The following is a 19285-nucleotide window of genomic DNA, read 5'->3' as shown; positions in this document are numbered from 1 at the left end:
ATTTGCACTCTGCCTGCCTTAGTCTCCCCAGTGCAGGGATTACAGGCATGCCCCAGCCCGGTGTATTCTTCATCTTCACACTCTTCATGGTCTTTTCATCAACACTGACTTCAGTTCTCAGCGGCTTTTAACACTGGCTACCAGAACAGCAAGGCAGACTCAAGTGCATCACACACAAGGCTGCTAAATTATGGTAGGAGCGCCAGCTGCCCGCCTACCAGAGCCTGCCCAAGCTACCGCTCTCCTCCCACCATCCCCCTCCTTACTGAAGAGCCTGGTTCGAAAGCCCACCAGCAGTGCTCACAGAACAACTTTAGCTTCCTATCACCGGGCTTTTTAAAGCAGGTACTTTCTCCAGCTTGAGTTTGTCACTGTTTAAAATGCTGTGCTAGTTAGCAGTAATTATGTAAATGCAAGCGGCCATTTCTATTTTTAAAAGGGAAACCCATTTAGCATTCTTACATCCTGAGATGTTTAAAATAGCTAGTCCAGAGGTGCCTTCACTTCACTGTTTGTGGGTCTAAACACAGGTTCAGCAGAAACCAAAGCACACCAAACATTTGCTTTCTATTAAATGTCTAAATCAGAGGATAAAAAAAAAAAAAAAAAAAAAAACAAATTATTTTACATTTGACAGAAAGCGGCCATCGGATCAGCACCATGGCAGCATACTGACTGCCAGGCAGTGATGACATTGGAGGAATCGACTTAGGAAAGATGGATTTCTTTAAACTCTTCAAAAGGTGGGGGTGGGGGGAGATACATTTGAGCAAATCTTTAAATTATAGCACCTTCCAAAGAACCCACAAAGCCCTTCTTCTTCCCAAACCTAGTGCTTTTTAAAGGCAGCTTTTGCCCCTTAATTCCACATGAAATATTCAGTACAGCATAATTAAATTTTATTCCATGCTATTTTTACTGGGTTCACTGAAATAGAGGGTGCTCGCATCTTTAAAACAAACTTCCCAGCAACTCAGTTTGCACAGTGGATGGCTGGCTCTGAAAACTGAACTTAAAAATGCAAAAGCCTACTTTAAAGGCCTCTGCCAGGGCAGGGTAGTCACAGGGGTATTGAAAAGACAGGCTCAATCCTGTGTTCTACCAACCTTCACACAGGCAATCAACCCAGCTTTGTTTTCCCTAATTGTGTTTGCCACAAGGCACCAGGAAGCTCAGATCTTCATTTCCAACTAGAGTCTCTGCTTGTTTTCTGATATCAATGTGGTGGGAAGGGAGGCAGAAATGCAAACAAGTACCTGTCCAGGGCTGAAGAAATCTGTATCTATAACTGGGTCTTTCACTAGTCAGGGAGTAGGCCTGATGGTTTGGATTTTTAATACAGACCGAAATCATAAAGTCTCTTCCAGTTAGGATCGGTAGGCTACCGAGTCCAACACAAAAGGGAAGTGTTGTGCCTCTCAAATGGTGAATGTAAATGCTCACTATTCAAAGGAAGTCAAGCGCTGTGTGTGGCCTTGCACGTGGCCTGGGGGGGGGGGCAGAAATACACGCGAAAGTTAACATCTGTATCCTGAATTCTACCAACCTGAGATTGTCCCTGCTAATGGGATTAGAGTTCAGTCAATCTACTCTTCATACTAACCAGACTGCCCCACGTACTGTAACTTCCTAAAAGCACTACAGCTGAGGAGGGCAAGCAAACCCACCACCAAGATCTGCACAACAGACACCAGAAATTGTTAAGGACAGCTCTCCAGAACTTCACGGGTGCCAGACTACAAAAGACAACACTCCAGACACTCTTTCAGCTTTAATGAGGCTGTTAGGCTTTCAAAGGATCAAAACGCATCTCAGTACACATGCTTTTGTCTTTGTAGGGCCACCTTTGCTAATGACTAAAGGGAAAAGCAGGTCTTCTGGGGTATGCACCTTTAATCCCAGCACTCTGGAAGCAGAGGCAGGTGGATAGCTGAGTTCGAGGCCTCGTCTACAGGTTAAATTCCAAGCTAGCCAGAGGTATGTACCTCAAAATTAGCAGGCAAGCAGAAAAACAGGGCCAGGGATGATGACACTCAGAAAGTGATGTTGGAGGATCAGGAATTAAACTGTCCTCAGTTACACAGCAACTGTAGACTAGCTGGAGCAACGTCTCAAAAGAGCACAACACAAAAGCAAGGGACTCCACCTGCCAAACTCACCAGAGTGCTGAATTCAGACTTGACAGCCTAGTTCCTGTTACCACAACCACCAATACAAGGTACTCTTCTGATCAATGTTTAGAAATGGACACCCATCAAAAAGAAGAGCAAGACATGTGACAACAATATTTAGTTTTCACAGGACAGAAATGGGTAGGGTATTATAATTTACCTAAAGCATGGCTGCCTCTGCCACACATGCAAACACTCTCTCTGGAGAAGCTCTGCCGTCTCTGCATCCTGGTGTTTCTGTAAGATGTTCTACTAGCTTCGCCAGGGCTGGCCCTTAAAAAGTTCCTTTCAAATAGCTCAGTGGCACTTGTAAAAGAAAAACTATATGTTGGCATGTCTCTACTGAGGTTTAACTCATGCAACCCCAGAGACTGGAATAACTACAGCCTCATAAAAGCAATTGTTACCCCAGAGCCCGTCATGGTGCTAATGGGGTCAACACAGCCATCACTGCCCAAAGCACAAATAAGCCCATGCTGGCTGACCCCTGGTTTCTTCTGAAGACACAAGGTGGTGGAGTTTTGCTAATTCAATCCTAACAATGTCAACTCCTTAACAGCTAATGAAGACAGAGTAAGGAAACTGCCTAATAGGCATCGAAGAATTACTATGTATAACCAGCCTAAGGTCACCAGGAGTCTCATCAACGTAAAGGGGACAACAGCCTTTACAAAGGGCAGAGGCTGCACGAGCCGTGGGCTGGAGATGCTGAGCTGCTTGCAGGTGATTGGGTCCAGGGTCTACTCCCTCACTGTGGCCCTCAACCAGGCCAACTGTTGACTTTACTTCATCTTGTTCATGAAAAAAAAAGAGAGAGACAAAGCTCTACCTGGTCATCCCTCAGCACGAAGAAGCCAAGTGACGTGGCATGTCACTTTCTTAAACCAAAGTATGTGAACTGCAAGGAGTTTCCATACATTTCCATATATGTAATACAACTAGCTCAGACTGTGGATTAAGATGTTTGTTAAGCGCCAGGCATTGGTGGTCCATGCCTTTAATCCCAGCACTCAGGAGGCAGAGGCAGGAGGATCTCTATGAGTTCCAGATCAGAGTGAGTTCTAGGACAGCCTCCAAAGCAATAAAAACAGAAAAACCCTGTCTCAAAAAAACAAAACAAAACAAAACAAAACAACAACAAAAGATGTTAAAAGGAAAGGGTTTGAACTGATTTAACTTTCCTAAAGAAACATTTGGGGATTACTCATCTTGAAAACAAACACACACTGCCTTCAATTTAAGTGTATGTGAAACAGCTCTGAGACTTTGAAAATGCAGAGCTGTTACACGGATGCCACGGATCACCCTGTCTCTCCTTAGGTTTGTGCCCATCAGTTAACTGTTCAAATAGGGGAAATACCTAGGCATTAAGATGCCAGAAAATCACAGAAAGTGTTTCTACAATCAAACAGGCAGAACCATGGAATGAGGTCCAATCTGAAGGTGGTATGAGGACAAGGGCCACGTCTACAATGGAACTCAGGGACTAGAGGCAAATATTTCAGTCTTTAGCAAAAGTGCCAAGTGGACAAGTGAACCAAATTTGACCCAGATGAAGAGATTATCAAGGGAACACATTCAGGAAAATGAACAGTGCCAAAGGGCTTACCAGTTCCCATCTTTGGAACTTTGTTGTTAAATACAAAGTTAACCCAAAATAAAGGGTTATTTTTTTGTTTTTTGTTTTTTTTTAATTGTCTTTTGAGTACCAAAGGTGGGGCTTGCTGCTCAGTGAAGGAAACACGCCTTTAGCAGCAAACCAGCAAAGTTCATCCGTTTGGCCCTTGAGTTCATTCTTAGCTTCATCCTCCAAGCTGTTCTCTTCTGGGTTTGAGACACAAGCTAACAATCCTCCTGTCTCACTGACAAGAGATCCACACAGGGCAAAGCCACTTCCCCAGTTCTTATGGCCACGCAGAGCTGGAGAGGGACTTGGTGTCTGCTCTGCCTGATAGTGAAATCCAGAGTAATAGAATCTGGCCAGGGACCTCAGTGGAAAAGCTGGCTCCAAAAAATATCAGAGGGACAGATAAGGCCATCGAGACCAACCCACTAAGGCCAAGCAGGCCTGTCAACCACCCCAAGTTAGCAGGGAGGCCTTTCCTTAATCCGGGAACTGACAGCAATGCCCCTTCTGAACAGGCATTTGGGGAAATGTGAATGCCGTAACATTCTTTCTTACAATAAGCCCATCTGAACCATCCCTTGTCCAGAGTGTCACTCTCAACTTGAGTGAGGCCACTGCTAAGTTAACTCCATGGTCAGGCTTAGTGGAGTAGGACACTGGCAGGCACCAAACACAAGGAGAAAAAGACACAATTCAAGTAGCATAAATCAGCACCCAGGGATCTTTCAAAATCAGAAGCTGAAGAGGACTAAACAACGAACTCTAAGGTGCTGCATCTTTACAGGGCTGGCCCAAGGCTCTTGGGTCACAGTCCCTCTCGGCCTGATGTCCTCTGTATACCAGCAGAGGGCACTAACCCATGGAACTGCAGGAACATGGAATGAGAGCTAGATTTTGAATGGATGAAGTGCTAAGTATGCAATTTCAACAGCAACTTTGAGCAATTCATAAATTTCACTGAACCCCACAAAACTTAAAGGTATGTGTACACACACGCACGCACGCACGCGCGCGCACACACACACACACACACACACACACACACACACACACACACACACCACCAGCAGTAGTACATGAAAACAAGTCAATCCGATCTTCAGACTGACGAATCAAGGACATTTCAAAATGCATGAAGAGCAGCTCCTCCGTGTTTGGCCCATGAGAGCTGTAACCTTGTCAACTGCTCGAAGTTTCTTCCATGCATGCAAACACAACAGGAGCACCAACCAAGAGAGTCGAGTCGGATTCTTAACTTGAGAACCCATTTTCTGATGAACTAGAAAGGAGATGTTGGCCGAAACAAATTACAATGCACTTTATTAAGCAGGAATTAAAGCGTGACTTCATTTGTACTTCAACCCTTCAAGAATTAAGAGCATGTAGTTGTGTTCACTACATCCTAGTTTGCTGTTCTAAGGAAATTAGCATATTTAAAATACAACTTACTCCAAGAGGTTCTAAAATTCTGTTTTAGTGAAAAGTTCAACCTTGCATTTCTTGACTGCTACCAAGGATTTTCCTTACATTTGCACCCTCTACCAGGATTTATGCACCCACACAATTCTAAGTAGGGGTCTGTGAGCTCTACCTCATTACCCACTTTCTGCAATTACAATCTTGCCTCAAAATTCGCACGTCTTACACTTCCATGGGAGGAAAAGGTTACATTCAAAATAATTCAGTGGCTTGTCTAGTACAAACAGCATCATACTACCAAAGGCTTTAGTTTCTTGGTTTGCTGTGTGGCACAGAAAGGTCTGGCCTTTGCTTTACTTAAAAAGAGCCGAGTCTGGTGTGAGTGGAGATACTGGACACTTCCAAAGTAAAATAAAACTCAGGTTTAATTGCTTCTTTGTCATGGTTTTAGTTGACTCCTTCTTTGTGTAATAGTAAAGTTTACAATGAAACAGAACAGAACCTGACATATAAAACATGCTACACCTGGAGAATTTTTATTTCTGCAGACTATTCATCCCAAGCCAATGCTATAGCCAAACTCACCTTGAGACAACGGCTTACATCACAGGGGGCTGTTTCCTTGGGTCTTTGTTCAAAAACAAAGACGCAAGGCTTGCAGGGATACTGGTGTTGTGACCTCTGCCAACACACAAAGGGTAAAGATGGGCAGCAAAGTCTTCTGGGTCAGGGCCTCTGCTGTTACCCTCTACACATGGTCATGCACGCTCAACAACTGTGCTCTGGGAGGCATGTGAGTATGAGCGTGCACAGACTAAGACCACGAAGTCCTAAACTCTCATAAAGCAACTAAGCTTGTGTGGTACACTGATGGCCAAAATGTTCTGAGCCTCATGTCACCTCCACCCAACCCATGTGTCCTCGTCAATGACTGCTCACTCTAGACACATACTGGGTCACTAGATACTAAGGAGACTGACTATACAAGGTATCTGCCTGATTTCTACCTGTGTCTGTTTCTTGACTCTCTTCCTGGACTCCCCTCAGAGGTGGTGATGCTGCAACATGCCAGGAAAATGACTCACATCTTCTCTGACTGCTGCTACTCAGGAGGGCAGCATGGACACCACAACACAGTGGCTCAGCAATTCATAATCCCACCATCGAGGATACTCTCTCTTCTTGAACTAGCTGAAAAACAAAACTTCCTGTTTATGTTATCATCCTGAAAGGTTTACATAAATACGTAAAGCTAGTTCTCCCTGAACTAGCTGTAAGACCTATTCATGTTATCATTTTGAAAGATGCACATATGAATATGTAAAGAACATAAACAGCAAGTCAAAGAAGACTGAGAAAGGATGAAACACCAGTGACCCACTAGTTCACTGAACAGCATTTATTGATATGCCAAGGGCTGTCCTATGTGCTGGAGACAGAGGAGACAACACACAGGCCCTGCTCTCATGGAGCTTCCATTCTTTTGGGAGGCAGTAATCAACACATAAACAGGTCATTGCTTGGTGAATGTTAATTTAAAAAAGGGGAAGTTGCTGGGGGCAAAGGGGATACTGGAACCAGGGAACACATGGTGCAGGCTACTCCCCAGAGATAAGTGGCTGCTGCACTCCTTCACAGCTACTCTGGATGAAGCAAGAGTAGGTCATTTGAATCTATTTCATTTTTAGTGACATCCAGCTCATATAAACTTGGGGTTTAAAGTACAATGAACTCACTAACAGAACTGTCTTGAAGCAGATATGGAGCTGGCAGGATGGGAAGCTCTCCCTATGCGCTCTGCCAGCTTCCTCCCAATGTGTCAGCCCTCACGGCTCCATCTCTGTGGGTCCCTCTTCTTGCTGCGCCCATGAACAAGTGTGTGGTGAGAGCCTGAAATAAACAGGTGTAAAATGGGTCAAGACTGTCGCTTCTATTTCTGTCTTTAACTGAAGAAAGTACGCCCCACTTCCAGAGGCAGAGAGAGAAGAACATGGAAATAAAAGACAGCTAAAGTATACTTTAATAAACACACGTATGAGTGTGTATTTGCACATGTGTGTCTACCCCACACATGACCTAATTCCCTAAGATAATTCAAAATCGGGTCTTGTATAAAGGTCTTTCTGGCAATGTAACAGCATAACTTTTTATTAGGTGTATCTTTAAGAGAAAGAACTGTTTTAAAGAATCAGACAGAATTGTTTTAAAGAATCAAATTAAAAATTGAAAGCTCATGATGATCAAGGTCCAAGCTCAATTAACACTAATTTTACAATAATATATATATATATATATATATATATATATATATATTTACTTACTATGCATATCCAGCATATCCTTGAATTTTTGTTTTTGTTTTTCCTGACATGGCATCCCAGGGGAGCCATTAGGTACAATCAGCTCTCTAATTCGGATTAATGTGTCTAAGTATATATTGATAGAACAGACGATACTTGGAGGCTGTCTTACTAGAGTAAGTCTGTGATGCACAGCGCTGAGAAGGCTGACTCAACTCCCAGCACTTCCAACTGGTCACCACAGACCAGTTTCCCAAGTTAGAAAAATAGAGTACTTCAAAGGGATGCTGAGGGCTCTAAGTCACGGACACTCCCCAATCAATGTTAAAATCTTAACGAGCTACCCTCGTGTGGCCCTGAAACTACCCCAAAGCACAAAGCTGCAGAAGGGAAGCCTCAGAAGTCTCTACCTACCTCACTCAGGATCTGCAATGGGTATGATGAGGGGCAGCAGGACCACTAGGCTTACAAGCCTTACAGGGGAGCGGATGCACAAGGAGGGGAAGGCGCCTGCCTGGCTGCCTGCCGGCCCTCAGGTGGCACGAAGGCCCACAGCACCAGGCTATGCTGTGCTTCATAGGCCTAGAGTAGGGCAGCTATAGGTTTCATTGTATAGAGGACCTGTGGCCTTCTGTAGGTCAAAGTCCTCATGACCTATTTCCCCGGGTGTTATTCAACTAAATTAGCAACTTGAGGTATCAGGATAAGTTGAAGGTTTCAACATAAATCACATGTGATAAACTGTGGACATCTCTGGAATCAGACAGCAGCTTCTGACTTGTTTCCATTGCTCTCTGCACCTTTGCTTTCTGCTACCAAAATTTTAAGACCTGCATAAACAAAAACAGCATTTATTCTTCTCTTCTACACACAGTTAATTAAGTTTACCCTTTTAATCTGAGTGTACCTTACCCCACCATCACTTCTCCCACAACCCACCCTGATTCATTCACTCACCACCGCACTCTAGTGCTAGACTGGGCTCTAGGGAAACAGAAATAAGGAGGCCTAGCACTACCCTCAGAGAGCTCCTAAAGTACTGAGTGAAAGAGATGGTGACAATACACTGTGCCAAGGGCCCTCACGTGGACACAGGGGTGGCACACCTGTGAGAAAGTGAACTGGAGTCAACTGGACTATAAAGCACAAGAGAAGGAAGGGTTTGTGAGAAGGGAATCTCAGCTGGCCTCTAGAATCTCAGGGGAGGTGGGCTAAGCTGGTACAAAGAACAGAGGGCAGAACAGAGGTGTCAGAGGGTGTGGAGAGGGGCCAGGAGGCAAGCAAGGCGTAGCTAGGCGGGGGACAATGTCATGGGCCAGGGCTGTGGGTTTGGTTTTTAGGTGTGTGTGTGAACTCTGATGAAGACAAGGACTGGGCAGGCACCTGCCTAAGGAAGACCAAACACTGCTTTGGGTATGGCAATGCTTGCTATGTTAGTCAAGCCTTTAAGGTTCAGCAACAAATTTTCAAAATAAATAAATCACAAGTTTAAATGTTATATCTTGAATTTCTTTGGTTTCTTTTCTTTCCTTCTTCTTCTTCTTCTTCTTCTTCTTCTTCTTCTTCTTCTTCTTCTTCTTCTTCTTCTTCTTCTTCTTCTTCTTTTTTAAGAACTCTAGTAACTCAGATCTAAATTAAAAACAGTGGGCAAGGATCACTCACTCACTTTGCTAGTCTGGACAAACTGACCTGACCTTCACTTTCAATGAGACTACAACTGTATGCACACCAGTTAAGTAATTGTGCCAAAACTGCCTTCAAAACTGAAGCCTCTGGTTCTCTTCCCCGGCCTGTGCTGTGATCTGCAACTGAGGTAACAGACAGCCCTTCTCTTGCTGGGACCCACTGAAATACACTTCTCTTTAAGATTTATGCATGAAGCTATGAGGCAGTCTGTAAGTGAAACACCATTCGGTGAAGAAACCCCTGGACAAGCCGAAGGGAAGCCAGACATTAATGTTCACCTGATATTTTAATTTCCAGCTGGCTCTTGGTACCAATGCCCTTTTCCTCAGATGCTCTCATTAGGGTAAAGAGAGCCTGGGAGGGCTTATGTAGGAGTGAGTTTCATTGTTTCTAAAACATGTTTCTTGAGCTTTTTTTCTTTTCCCCTTTTAACTGCAAGAACGCATGGGGGTGGGGCAGTTCTCGACCAACACCCTGGGCTGTGACAGGCTACAGACCAGTCGGAGTCCTCATTCTCTTTTGATACCAGTTACAATTAAAAAAAAAAAAAATCACACAACACACAGGGCTCAAAACAGGCTCTTCCTGAATACCTGTGCTCAGATGGTCTTGATAGGAATTCCTGGTTAATCCTAATATTCTAGAGAAAAATACCAAAGGGACCCTAAACTTAGACTTGATAAGGGGGTGGAGTTGGAGCACCACCCAGCTTTCTCTTGAGGCTCAGATTAAGTTTGCATTAATAGTCTGCATGGTAAGAGGGAACAGCAGAACAAGCCATCATTCCTCTCTATTCCTGAAAACTATCATACCTTTTCCCAGTCTTTAAGGCTAAAAAAGTTTCCAGATTGAATTGATTTTCATTAATCTTCAAAGACTCAATGTGGTCAAAGCCAACGTACAGATAGAGATACGCTCACTTGTGCATGTGCAGTATAAACTATACAGTGGCTAAGCTGCAAGGCAAAATGCTGACCTGGGCTTTGTCGAGAGGACCAGAGAGCACAGCAGAGTGTGCACACTGACGCCTGTACCACACAGAAATGCCCCGAAGCTGCTAAAAGTCGGCTTCTGTGGGATTCAAACACCTTCAAGATTGTTGAGCTAAGTATTACGAACAGAGTTTGAAGGATTTGAGGATTACGCCAAAATAAAGATCAGCATCTAAAGATACATGGAAATAAAGACAAGGGCTGTCTGAAACAGTCCCGGGGCAACACCTTTATGAGCTACTCCCTGCCTGAATGAAAGCTGCATGTGAGGAAGAGCCACAGAGATGACGGCCTGTGTAACTGGAATTGCAGAGGACCCTGCCCTGACCCTGGGACTTCAGTGAAGGAGAGCAGCCCTCAGATCCACACATGCTCAGACTCAGCCCATGGCAACTTAACACCTAGGTCTCCTCTCTCTCCTCACAACTACCCACAGGAAGCTAAGTGGCTTCAGGCCCGCCCAGCCAGCTTTTCATGAACCCAGGCTTCTCGGTCTCTTGAAATTGGACTGCACTTCCAAGGTCATCTGCTGAGTTTCACTGACCAGTGTGGCAGCCATGAGACTCCTGGGCACCTGTGCCCTTACTGGAGTGAGGTGTGCCTGAAGTACACAATACACACCAACTTAAAAACTGTACCCAAACAGCACTGTGTCCTGACAACCTTTCTTGTACATGTTCACAAATGTCACAATATACTGGGTGAAAGAGAGTGCAAGCTATTGAGGCTCACTTCATTCTACCTTTGAAACCGGCTCCCCTGCCACTGCTGGCAGACAGTCTGCCCCAGGTCTTCGTGTGACTATACACTCACCACTCACCCCTCCAGAGCCTCCACACTTCTACTCTGAGAACCACTTAACTCCAGCAATTCCTGGCTCCTATTTCTTAATCCTTGAGCCTCTTCAGCTCTCTGCCGGGTACCTCACAAGTCCATCCCCATGTGTACAACATCCAGCTCCTTCACCCAGCTCACCAACAACAGCCTAATCTCAGGTTAATTCAAGTCCTCGCCTGGCCTGGCCTGCACTTAGATCCTGAACACAGGACTCTAACTTTCTACTCTCTTACTTTGATCTGAAGCTGCTAGTACAGGGGTTTCCCTCCAGCTCTTAACGAGCCACTAATACCCACTGCCTCCAGTGACTCCCCAGGTATGTCCTGCTTGATGCTTAGCAGAATCTGACCGGTGACCCACTGTTTCTAAGGCCTGTCCCTGGTGTGCCTTCTCAGTTTGGCTTTTCACTCTCCCTCCACGCTCAGACCTCTTCACCCTATGCTTCCTTCCTGTAGTCTCATCACTGCTGCGCAGTATTAAAATGCTAACACTGCTCCAATGTCTAGTGCTAGCCTAGGCCTCTCCTCTGAGTTAGACTGACACACGACTGTGTATCCAACGTCTACAGCAGACATCTTAAAGGGTTATGTGTCCAGAAACACAACTCAGGTGCTCTCCTTCCTCCCCTCCTAAGCTGCCATTCCCACCGTCTTTCCAGTTCAGAAAACTGCATCCTCCCAGTTTCTCTGTGCCCAGCACTGACATCAGCCTCATGAGGATCCCATCTATCAAGTCTTGCTGAAAAGCACCCACCCCCCAATTACTCCTGACTACATCTGACTGAGCCACTTTCAGCTCTTCCCTTACTGGGCTGCCTGCTTCTACCCAGTTTCCTTAAACCAGTGCTTTCTAAAAAGGGCCCGAGGCCACTACGTGGTCTGCTGGGCTGGGCTACACAACTCAAAGACAGCCTGGACAGTCCTTCACAAGTAAGAGTTGCTCTGCTACTCACTGTGTGGCTGAAATGAATGGATAAACTAATTGAGTTCTCTTCCAACAGAACTACAACCAGATGTTAAAATCTGAATTGTGATGTGGAAGATTATCACTCCTGGTTTTCACCCTCTATTACAAAATGTAAACAGCATCTCAAGCTTGCTGGCTACACCAAAATGAGTAGTAGGATACTGTATGTAGACCCTGCTCTAGACTCTGGAGAGAGAGAGACAGCAAAAAAGATGGGCTGCATGTGCAGGTGGAGGCCAGAGGTGTCAGCTTTGTTGCTCACCACCCTCTTTTTTGAAACAGGATCTCTCACTAAACCGGGAGCTCAGTTTTCCAGCTACATCGCCTAGCCCACGTGCTCTAGGGATCCGCCCTGTCTACCGCTTCCCTGGCACTGGAGTTACAGAGACTCTGGATTCGGGCCCTCTTGTTTACACAGCAAGTATTTCACCCACTGAGCCATCTCCCCAGACCTTAAAGAGTCCTTTTTCCTGTTTTTATCCTTCCAAAAAAATATAAATAAATAAATAAAATAAATTTCTTGGATGGCTTCCCCTCATGTAGAAAAATTAAAACGTCTTAGTCAGGTATGGTTAAAACGGCAATACCTGTAATCCCAGCAAGCACTCAGGAAAGTGAGGCAAAAGAAAAGAGCATTGGTGACCAGCCTGGAACTGTACATTAAGTTGCAGGCCAGACTACAGAAGAAGGTGAGACCCTGGATCCCCCCCCAAAAAAAGGGGGGGGCTTTACTGTGACCTACAACCCCCCCCAGGATGCTACTTCTGATACCTGCTCTGTCCTGTGCACCCCCTGCCCCGAACAGCATCATCAGCCTCTCTGTCTCTCTCTCTCTCTCTCTCTCTCTCTCTCTTATTGCCAGCTCTGCACACACCACTCCAGTTATATGGATGGCCACTGTGTCACATCCCTCACATCACCAAAGGCAAGTCACACCTCAAAGAGTATTCACCTGACAAAGCTCACCTCACTGCATCAACCTGTTACCACTAATTATTAGAAATAAACTGGTCAGGCAGCTTCATTAACACAAAGTCTGGAGTCAGAAAGGCTAGGCTGGAATGCCTAAAGCAATGCTTACTCAAGTGAGGTGAGGCAAATTAGCTTTGTGGTACCCTGGTTTCCTCATCTAAGGATCTGGGAACAAAGTAGGATATACCATCCTGTGTTCTGGGGGTGGGGAGGTCAGTCCCTGAGTTAACAATGCCTGGAACTGGCACACATAACCCCTCAAGTTACCAGCACTTGGTTTTTGTTTGCAGCTCTACCTTCCCCAAGAAGCATTGGTCTTCAAGGGGAAGGTTGTGCTTGTCTTACTGCCTCATTCCAGGCACTTGGACAGCCTCACCCTAGACATCCGATAGCGTTTAAAAGTGAGTAAGTGCTAGACATTAGTCACTTTGGAACTACAGGAAGGGTGTGAAGGCTTTCTCCCAATCTACGCCACAGAGTAGGCATTGGGCTCAGTACTTGATGCACGCCTGTAATCTAGAGCAGGTGCATGGATACAAGGATAAGACCAGCTTAGACTATATAGGGTCAGACTATCCACCCCCTCAAAAAAACAAACAAACAAAAAAAGGCACACCACTCTGGTTAGTTGTGTAAATGTTGTGCCTCCCTGAATAAATGGTATCTTTGCTCCTTTAAGAGAGCCACGTGCTCCACTTTCTGAGCAACTGGAGTTTAATTTCACAAGCTAGAGAAGCCTGCAACAATCTCATACTATTTGGTCAAAAGTTACAAAAAAAAAAAAAAAAGTTAAGACCTCAAAGCACATGACAGAAAAAAAAAGATTTCAGTCTGTCAGGTTTAAATTTACACATGTACAATGCTTACTGAAATCACTAGCAACAAGACCATAGAACAACTCTCAACCTTCCCCTTGAAGTCTCCCAAGCCTAAGCAGAGGTAGATAAATTTCTAAGCAGCCCTGAGACAAAGATTTTGCTCAAAGGATGCAGCAGGTCCCGTGGGTCTGGCCTGTCTCACACCTGCACACACCTATTCCTCCCAGGCTAACTGGGCCTTGGTTTACAGATGGTACTGAAGAGTTAAATTAGTTTCAAGATCTACCATCCTGGAATAACACAGGCTCTTTCCAGAAAAGACTGGTTGCCTTTAAAAACCATATGGAAGGAATGGCCAAATGGAAGTGACCCAGTGCCCAGCAAAGGTAGGAACTGGCTCCTAACCTCTGAACTGCTTCCCTGTGAAATACAAGGGTGTCTTCAGGACTGGTGATGTGGAACGGAGCAAACGAGGCGATGTTGTAGAACCCCAACCTGCCCTGAATGCCTCCAACCCTGCGTGCCAGGCCCAGCAAATGAAACCTGGGGCCAGAGGCCCAGGAGTTCATGATGACAGAGATGCCATGCCCCATGCACAGCCTGACTGTTTCCCTGTACTGCTCTGGCTTCCTGCTGATGGTGATAGGAGGAGAAAAAGTGGCTGGAGTCACTGGGAGGTCCTGAAGAGTGGTAAGGTCTACAGAGGTCTTCTTTGTTAGCTCTTGTGGTTGTGGTGTTTCTTTAAATTCTGCCCTTGATTGACCATTAAGGTCACCAAGATAGCAGAGGCCTACTGCGAGGCGGGCAGGCACAAGTCACATCTCAATCCTGCATTGCTGGACAAGGGCGACACCGAGGATCAGGGTGCTGCTGATGTACTTTCCACTGTTTTAGCTGATGATCCTAAATAACACTCTGTCAGCTTCTGTAACTCGGCACAAAACCACACACCTTGTGATCTACCAGCGGGGCTTCGGTAATGCCCTTGACTTGAGGCTTAAAAGCTTTGGTCAGGACGAACCTTTGATGTATTGTCTTTCCGTATCAGACTGCAATGATTACCCCCAGATGTGTCATCACATAGAGTGCTACCAAAATTAGATTACGGCCGGCTACTGAGACTCCCTCTCCCCTTTGGTACCACTATGGAGGCTGCTGCTCTTGCCTTTGTCTGCAAGATCTAGAAGACACAGCTCTTAGGTTTACAGGATGTGGGGATAGGAACCATCTGCCTGGTCTGGTATTTCTTTAATTAAAACTTTAATTACAGATCTATCTCTGCACAGATACGTGTAGTCTTTCAGCCCCTGCTCTTAATTACCTGAGCTAATGAGAAATGAAGAGTTAGCATTCGCTGAGTGTCTACTATGTGCTGCAAGAGTGTGTGCCAGAGGCCTGAGGGAAAGCAGAGCCCAGCAGGAAGAGACCCAGAGACAGACCTGGGCCAAGAATTTTACCTGTTCCTCGCCCCGCCCTCTTAGAACTATCTCTGGAAAGATGAAGGATTAAAAGGACTGGAAGTGAAGGCTGAGCCATTTCCATGGGACCGCGGCTTTCACTCTGTGGGAGAATCAGTGACTGGGTACTAGAACTTCCATAGCACTCTGCATGGCAGCAATTCTGATGCCATCTTCTTCACCAACTCCTCTGGCTTGGGCAAACCTTCATAGGGAATAGTAGAGTACTGCCCACACCCCCACTGTGTTTCTTAGTCTCCACAGAAGCCACAAGGGCAAAGGTCATCAGAAGGACCTCAAAGGCCACCAGGTGGCACCCAAGCCAACTGCACAGATCTGGAGACTCACAGAGCTGCCTGACTGCACACTGAGGCCTCTACTTCCTCAGCGTCACCCTAACCTTATAGCACTTGCTCTTGTGGAGGGGAAAAAGATTACTCTGACGACCCCGCCTCACTGCTGGAGGTAGGTGGTTAAGGTCTGAAGCCCTTGCCTCTCCGGAGCAGACTTCAAAAATCAAGGGGTTCAATATGGTGATCACCCACCTTACACTTTAAATGATACACAGCAGCCATGTAAAGGCCCAAGGCAAGACGCCTCTCCAAGACAAGCCCAACCCATCCTAGTACCTAAGCCTGGCATTTCTCTGACAACTGAAGCCCATGTGGCAAAAATCCTCAAGATGAACCAAAATCAGGATAGAAGACCACCATGAAGCCTAACAATGTTTAGGCTAATGAAGGGTGGCACCTACTCCAAAACAGATACAAGACAAAACTTAAAAGTCATCTGAACACCTACTATGTGCTAAGCCCCTTGAAGATTTGTAAGCATATTACACTGTGAAGACAGACAAACTGTAAACATCCGTGATGAGGTGGGGTGGGGGCCGGTGGTCAGAACTGTAAAGAAAAGAGAAAGGAAAACTAAATGTACAAGAAATGAAAGGAGAAAGGTGACAGAATGAGAAAGCAAGAAAGACCCTTGTGGTCCTTCACTCTGTTTATACAACAGTACCTGGAAGGAAGGTCTCAATAAGGGACCTTGTAGGTTGTTCTGTAGGCATATCCGTCAGGGACTGTCTTATTACCATAACTGATACGAAAGATCCAGCCTCAAAGTGGGCAGCTCCACTCCCTGATTCTTTGACTATAAAACACTAGCTGAGCACTAAGCACTAAGTTTGTGGTTCTCTGATCTGTCTCAAGCTCTGCGATGACATCCCCAAAGTGATGGACTATAACTGGGAATTTTGAGCTGAAATAAACCCTTTCTCCCCTAAGTTGCTTTTCTGTCAGTTGTTTGTTTTTAAATCACAGCAACAGAAATGAAAAGAGAGCCCTCTACTTCCTGAACCTGATGACGGTGTAAGCACAAGCCTGGCTTTTGTGATGGCCGATTCTCACTGAGGACAGCTGTGCAGAGCCATGGCTGGGGCTGTAGGCCAGTCAGCATGGAGAGACCCACTTTTGTTTACAGCATAATTTGCTCTAGAAGTAACAGCACCACTGTTCCAGAAAGACTCATTTATATGTGTGCAAGTTATTTAGCTGCTCTTTTCCTTTTTTATAAAATAAATTCCCAGGATTTCTGAACCCTGTGGATTCATCAGCTAGAAGATCAGAACTACAGAGTGGGCCAGGGATGCAAGTTTTTAATCAACTACACAAGGGGCTCCAGATCCACAGCCAGGACTAAGAGGCCAGTGTTATCAGTCAAGTCTTACTAAACTTAGTACTGTTATGTCTATCTGATGACTGAGGGAAAGACAATGCACACAGCTGATCCCTGCAGCCAAACAGCAGAACTGTCTTGTGTGAGGCAGCAAGTGTCATGAAACCTGACAGCATAATGAAGTGTGAGTCTGGAGAGCACATTAAACCCACCTGAGCATCAGTGTGCTCACACAGGCCTCCCCACCCCCTGGGAAATGTGTAAAAGCATGGGGAAGAACACCTGTTATCTATTCTTGCACACAGGTGACAGTGAGGTCATTTCCCCTTTACTCAAGAGGACACTGAAGCCTCCTTCAGCTGAGGGAAACACTAGTTAGCTCCACACCCTGACTCCCTGTAAGCTAGCTGCAAGGTTGACCAGGGTAGTGTGAAGTGAGTCCAGCTAATCAGGCAAGCGGTGACTTTCTTCAGTCTCTTCCCTTTTGTCTCCAAAGTCAAAGTCAGGTAAACAAAAGAACCTTTAAAAATGGGAGGGAGGGAGGAGGGAGGGAGGGAGGGAGGAGTGGGTGGTGGGTGGGTGGGTTGGTGGGTGGGTAGGTAGGTAGGTAGGTAGGTAGGTAGGTGGGTGGGTAGGTAACAGCAGCAGATGAGGCAGCTCCTGGCATCTGGACTTTATTGCTGTAAGACTAAGAGGCTGTGTAGCTCTGCCTGGAGCTTGCATCGGCTGCAGATGTCTTACTTACCATGTGCTCTGCAGTCCTCTCTAGGCATCCAAGGGTCTAAGTCAGTGGTAAAGACTGAGGGAGGAAGGGCCAGAGCCTGCTGTGCTTGAGGTGCATGCAGACCTGGCCACACTGCACTTAGTGCTGTTCTACACACATGACTGCTAGGACTCACCATGATCCTGGGTGTGGGTGCTATTACTGTCACCCAGTTTAAAGAGGAAGTAAACTCAGGAATGGGGCAGCTAGGGAATGTGCTGCAGTCAGAACACCTGCAAGAGGCCAAGGTGGGGTTCGAACCTCAGCAGCCTGGCTCCACAGCCATGGTCCTGGCCCTTCACCACGGGGTTCACTACCACTGCCTCTTGGCACAGCCATAGGATGAGGTTCAGTTTCAAAAGCACCTTTCTTCTGAGTTTTCAGTGTGTTTCATTTATCCTCCCAACAACCCTAAAAAAAGCAAGTAGGAGACATACAGTGTCTGTATTTCACACACATTACAATGGAAGCAGCAAGAACACGGCTTACAAACTCCTACCTGAGAGCCAAGCTCCCAACTCACTGCTTTCAAACCAAACCCTGTCTTCTGAAGCCTGCTGGAATTCTTTAGCTCGGGCTAACACCTTAACAAGTGCTGACTGCTCGTCCAGACCAGGCTTTCTCACTCTCAGGCGAGACACCCTCAGTGAATCACAATTACATAAGAAGTATCTGTGGGGCTTACAACTTAGTACAAGTCCTAAGTTCTAACCAAAAACTATTTTGTTCGTCAAAAATAATTAGTCAATGTGTTAAGTCACTAGCACTCTGAGGGAAAAAAAAATAGGTTATATTAAAAATGTACTAAAGCTTTAAGGGAAAAATCTAATTATCGAATCACAATGACAATGAAACACTTCACTTCTGTATCTACTAATGTGTCCTAGGCTCCTACTACATTTATGAATAAAGTACTGGACTCCAGAGAGCCAACTCTGTCAACAGGGAGCTTGTGACTCCCTTGGGTGCCATCAGGCAGCTGAGAGGAGAGGAGCTGACAGTCACCATCTCCTGCCACTCTGAGAGTCCGTGAACTCTTCCATCAGGTGCCAGTCCTCTGCTGCTGAAGGACACGGCACCCAAGAAACAAAGGACACATAAAACGGTGGAGAAAATACTCCTGCACAGCTGTGCAGGGCATTATGATAATAATGTTTTTAAAATCACCTGAACAGTCAAGGTTCAGGCCCAACCCCCAGGACAGGTGCCATGACAAGGGCTTCAGAACCACAGGAGTCTTATCTGTTTCTATTTCTCAACTCTGGTGCTCTGCAATTATGACAAGATACCCAGCAGGCCTGAAGCAGCTTTGCAAGCATGAAGGTGTAACAGCAGAAACAAGCGTGGAAGCTCCAACAGTGCAGGAGAGTGCAGGAGTTCTGGTCAACAATGAGCAGCTCCTTCTGCTCTATGGTTCTACTGAACGATATAAACTTTCATAGATATCAACAAAGCTTGGAAAGGACTTAATCTACTTCAGGGTTCACCTACAAGTTTCAGCTATGTGCAGTTGAAATATCAGCATTAAACATTAGAGAATAAAATAACGAGATACTAAAAATAATCTGTGCTTCACTGGGTCACACCAAGAAATTACATGTGA

At 45.7% G+C, this 19285-nt stretch overlaps 1 protein-coding gene across 24 annotated transcripts in view; it reads right to left on the bottom strand.

Moving 5' to 3' along the window:
• LOC100762490 (calmodulin-binding transcription activator 1) overlaps window positions 1-19285 on the bottom strand; it is an 831381-nt gene that overhangs the window by 735609 nt on the left and 76487 nt on the right. For 2 of the 24 annotated variants that reach the window (XR_004768091.1, XR_004768097.1), the window contains 4 exons: window positions 17944-18093; window positions 16047-16147; window positions 7932-9146; window positions 6602-7107 (listed from right to left, as the gene is read on the bottom strand). The exons of 2 other annotated variants lie outside the window; for them this stretch is intronic. The gene's annotated coding sequence lies outside the window, so the exon portion shown is untranslated. 20 more of the 24 variants (XR_004768096.1, XR_004768088.1, XR_004768100.1 and 17 more) reach the window with 19 other exon arrangements.

Source organism: Cricetulus griseus, chromosome 2 (assembly GCF_003668045.3).
Source record: "Cricetulus griseus strain 17A/GY chromosome 2, alternate assembly CriGri-PICRH-1.0, whole genome shotgun sequence".
In the NCBI taxonomy this organism is placed as follows: Eukaryota; Metazoa; Chordata; class Mammalia; order Rodentia; family Cricetidae; genus Cricetulus; species Cricetulus griseus.
Note: the sequence above shows the minus strand (reverse complement) of the source record. Positions and strands in the feature narration are given on the sequence as shown.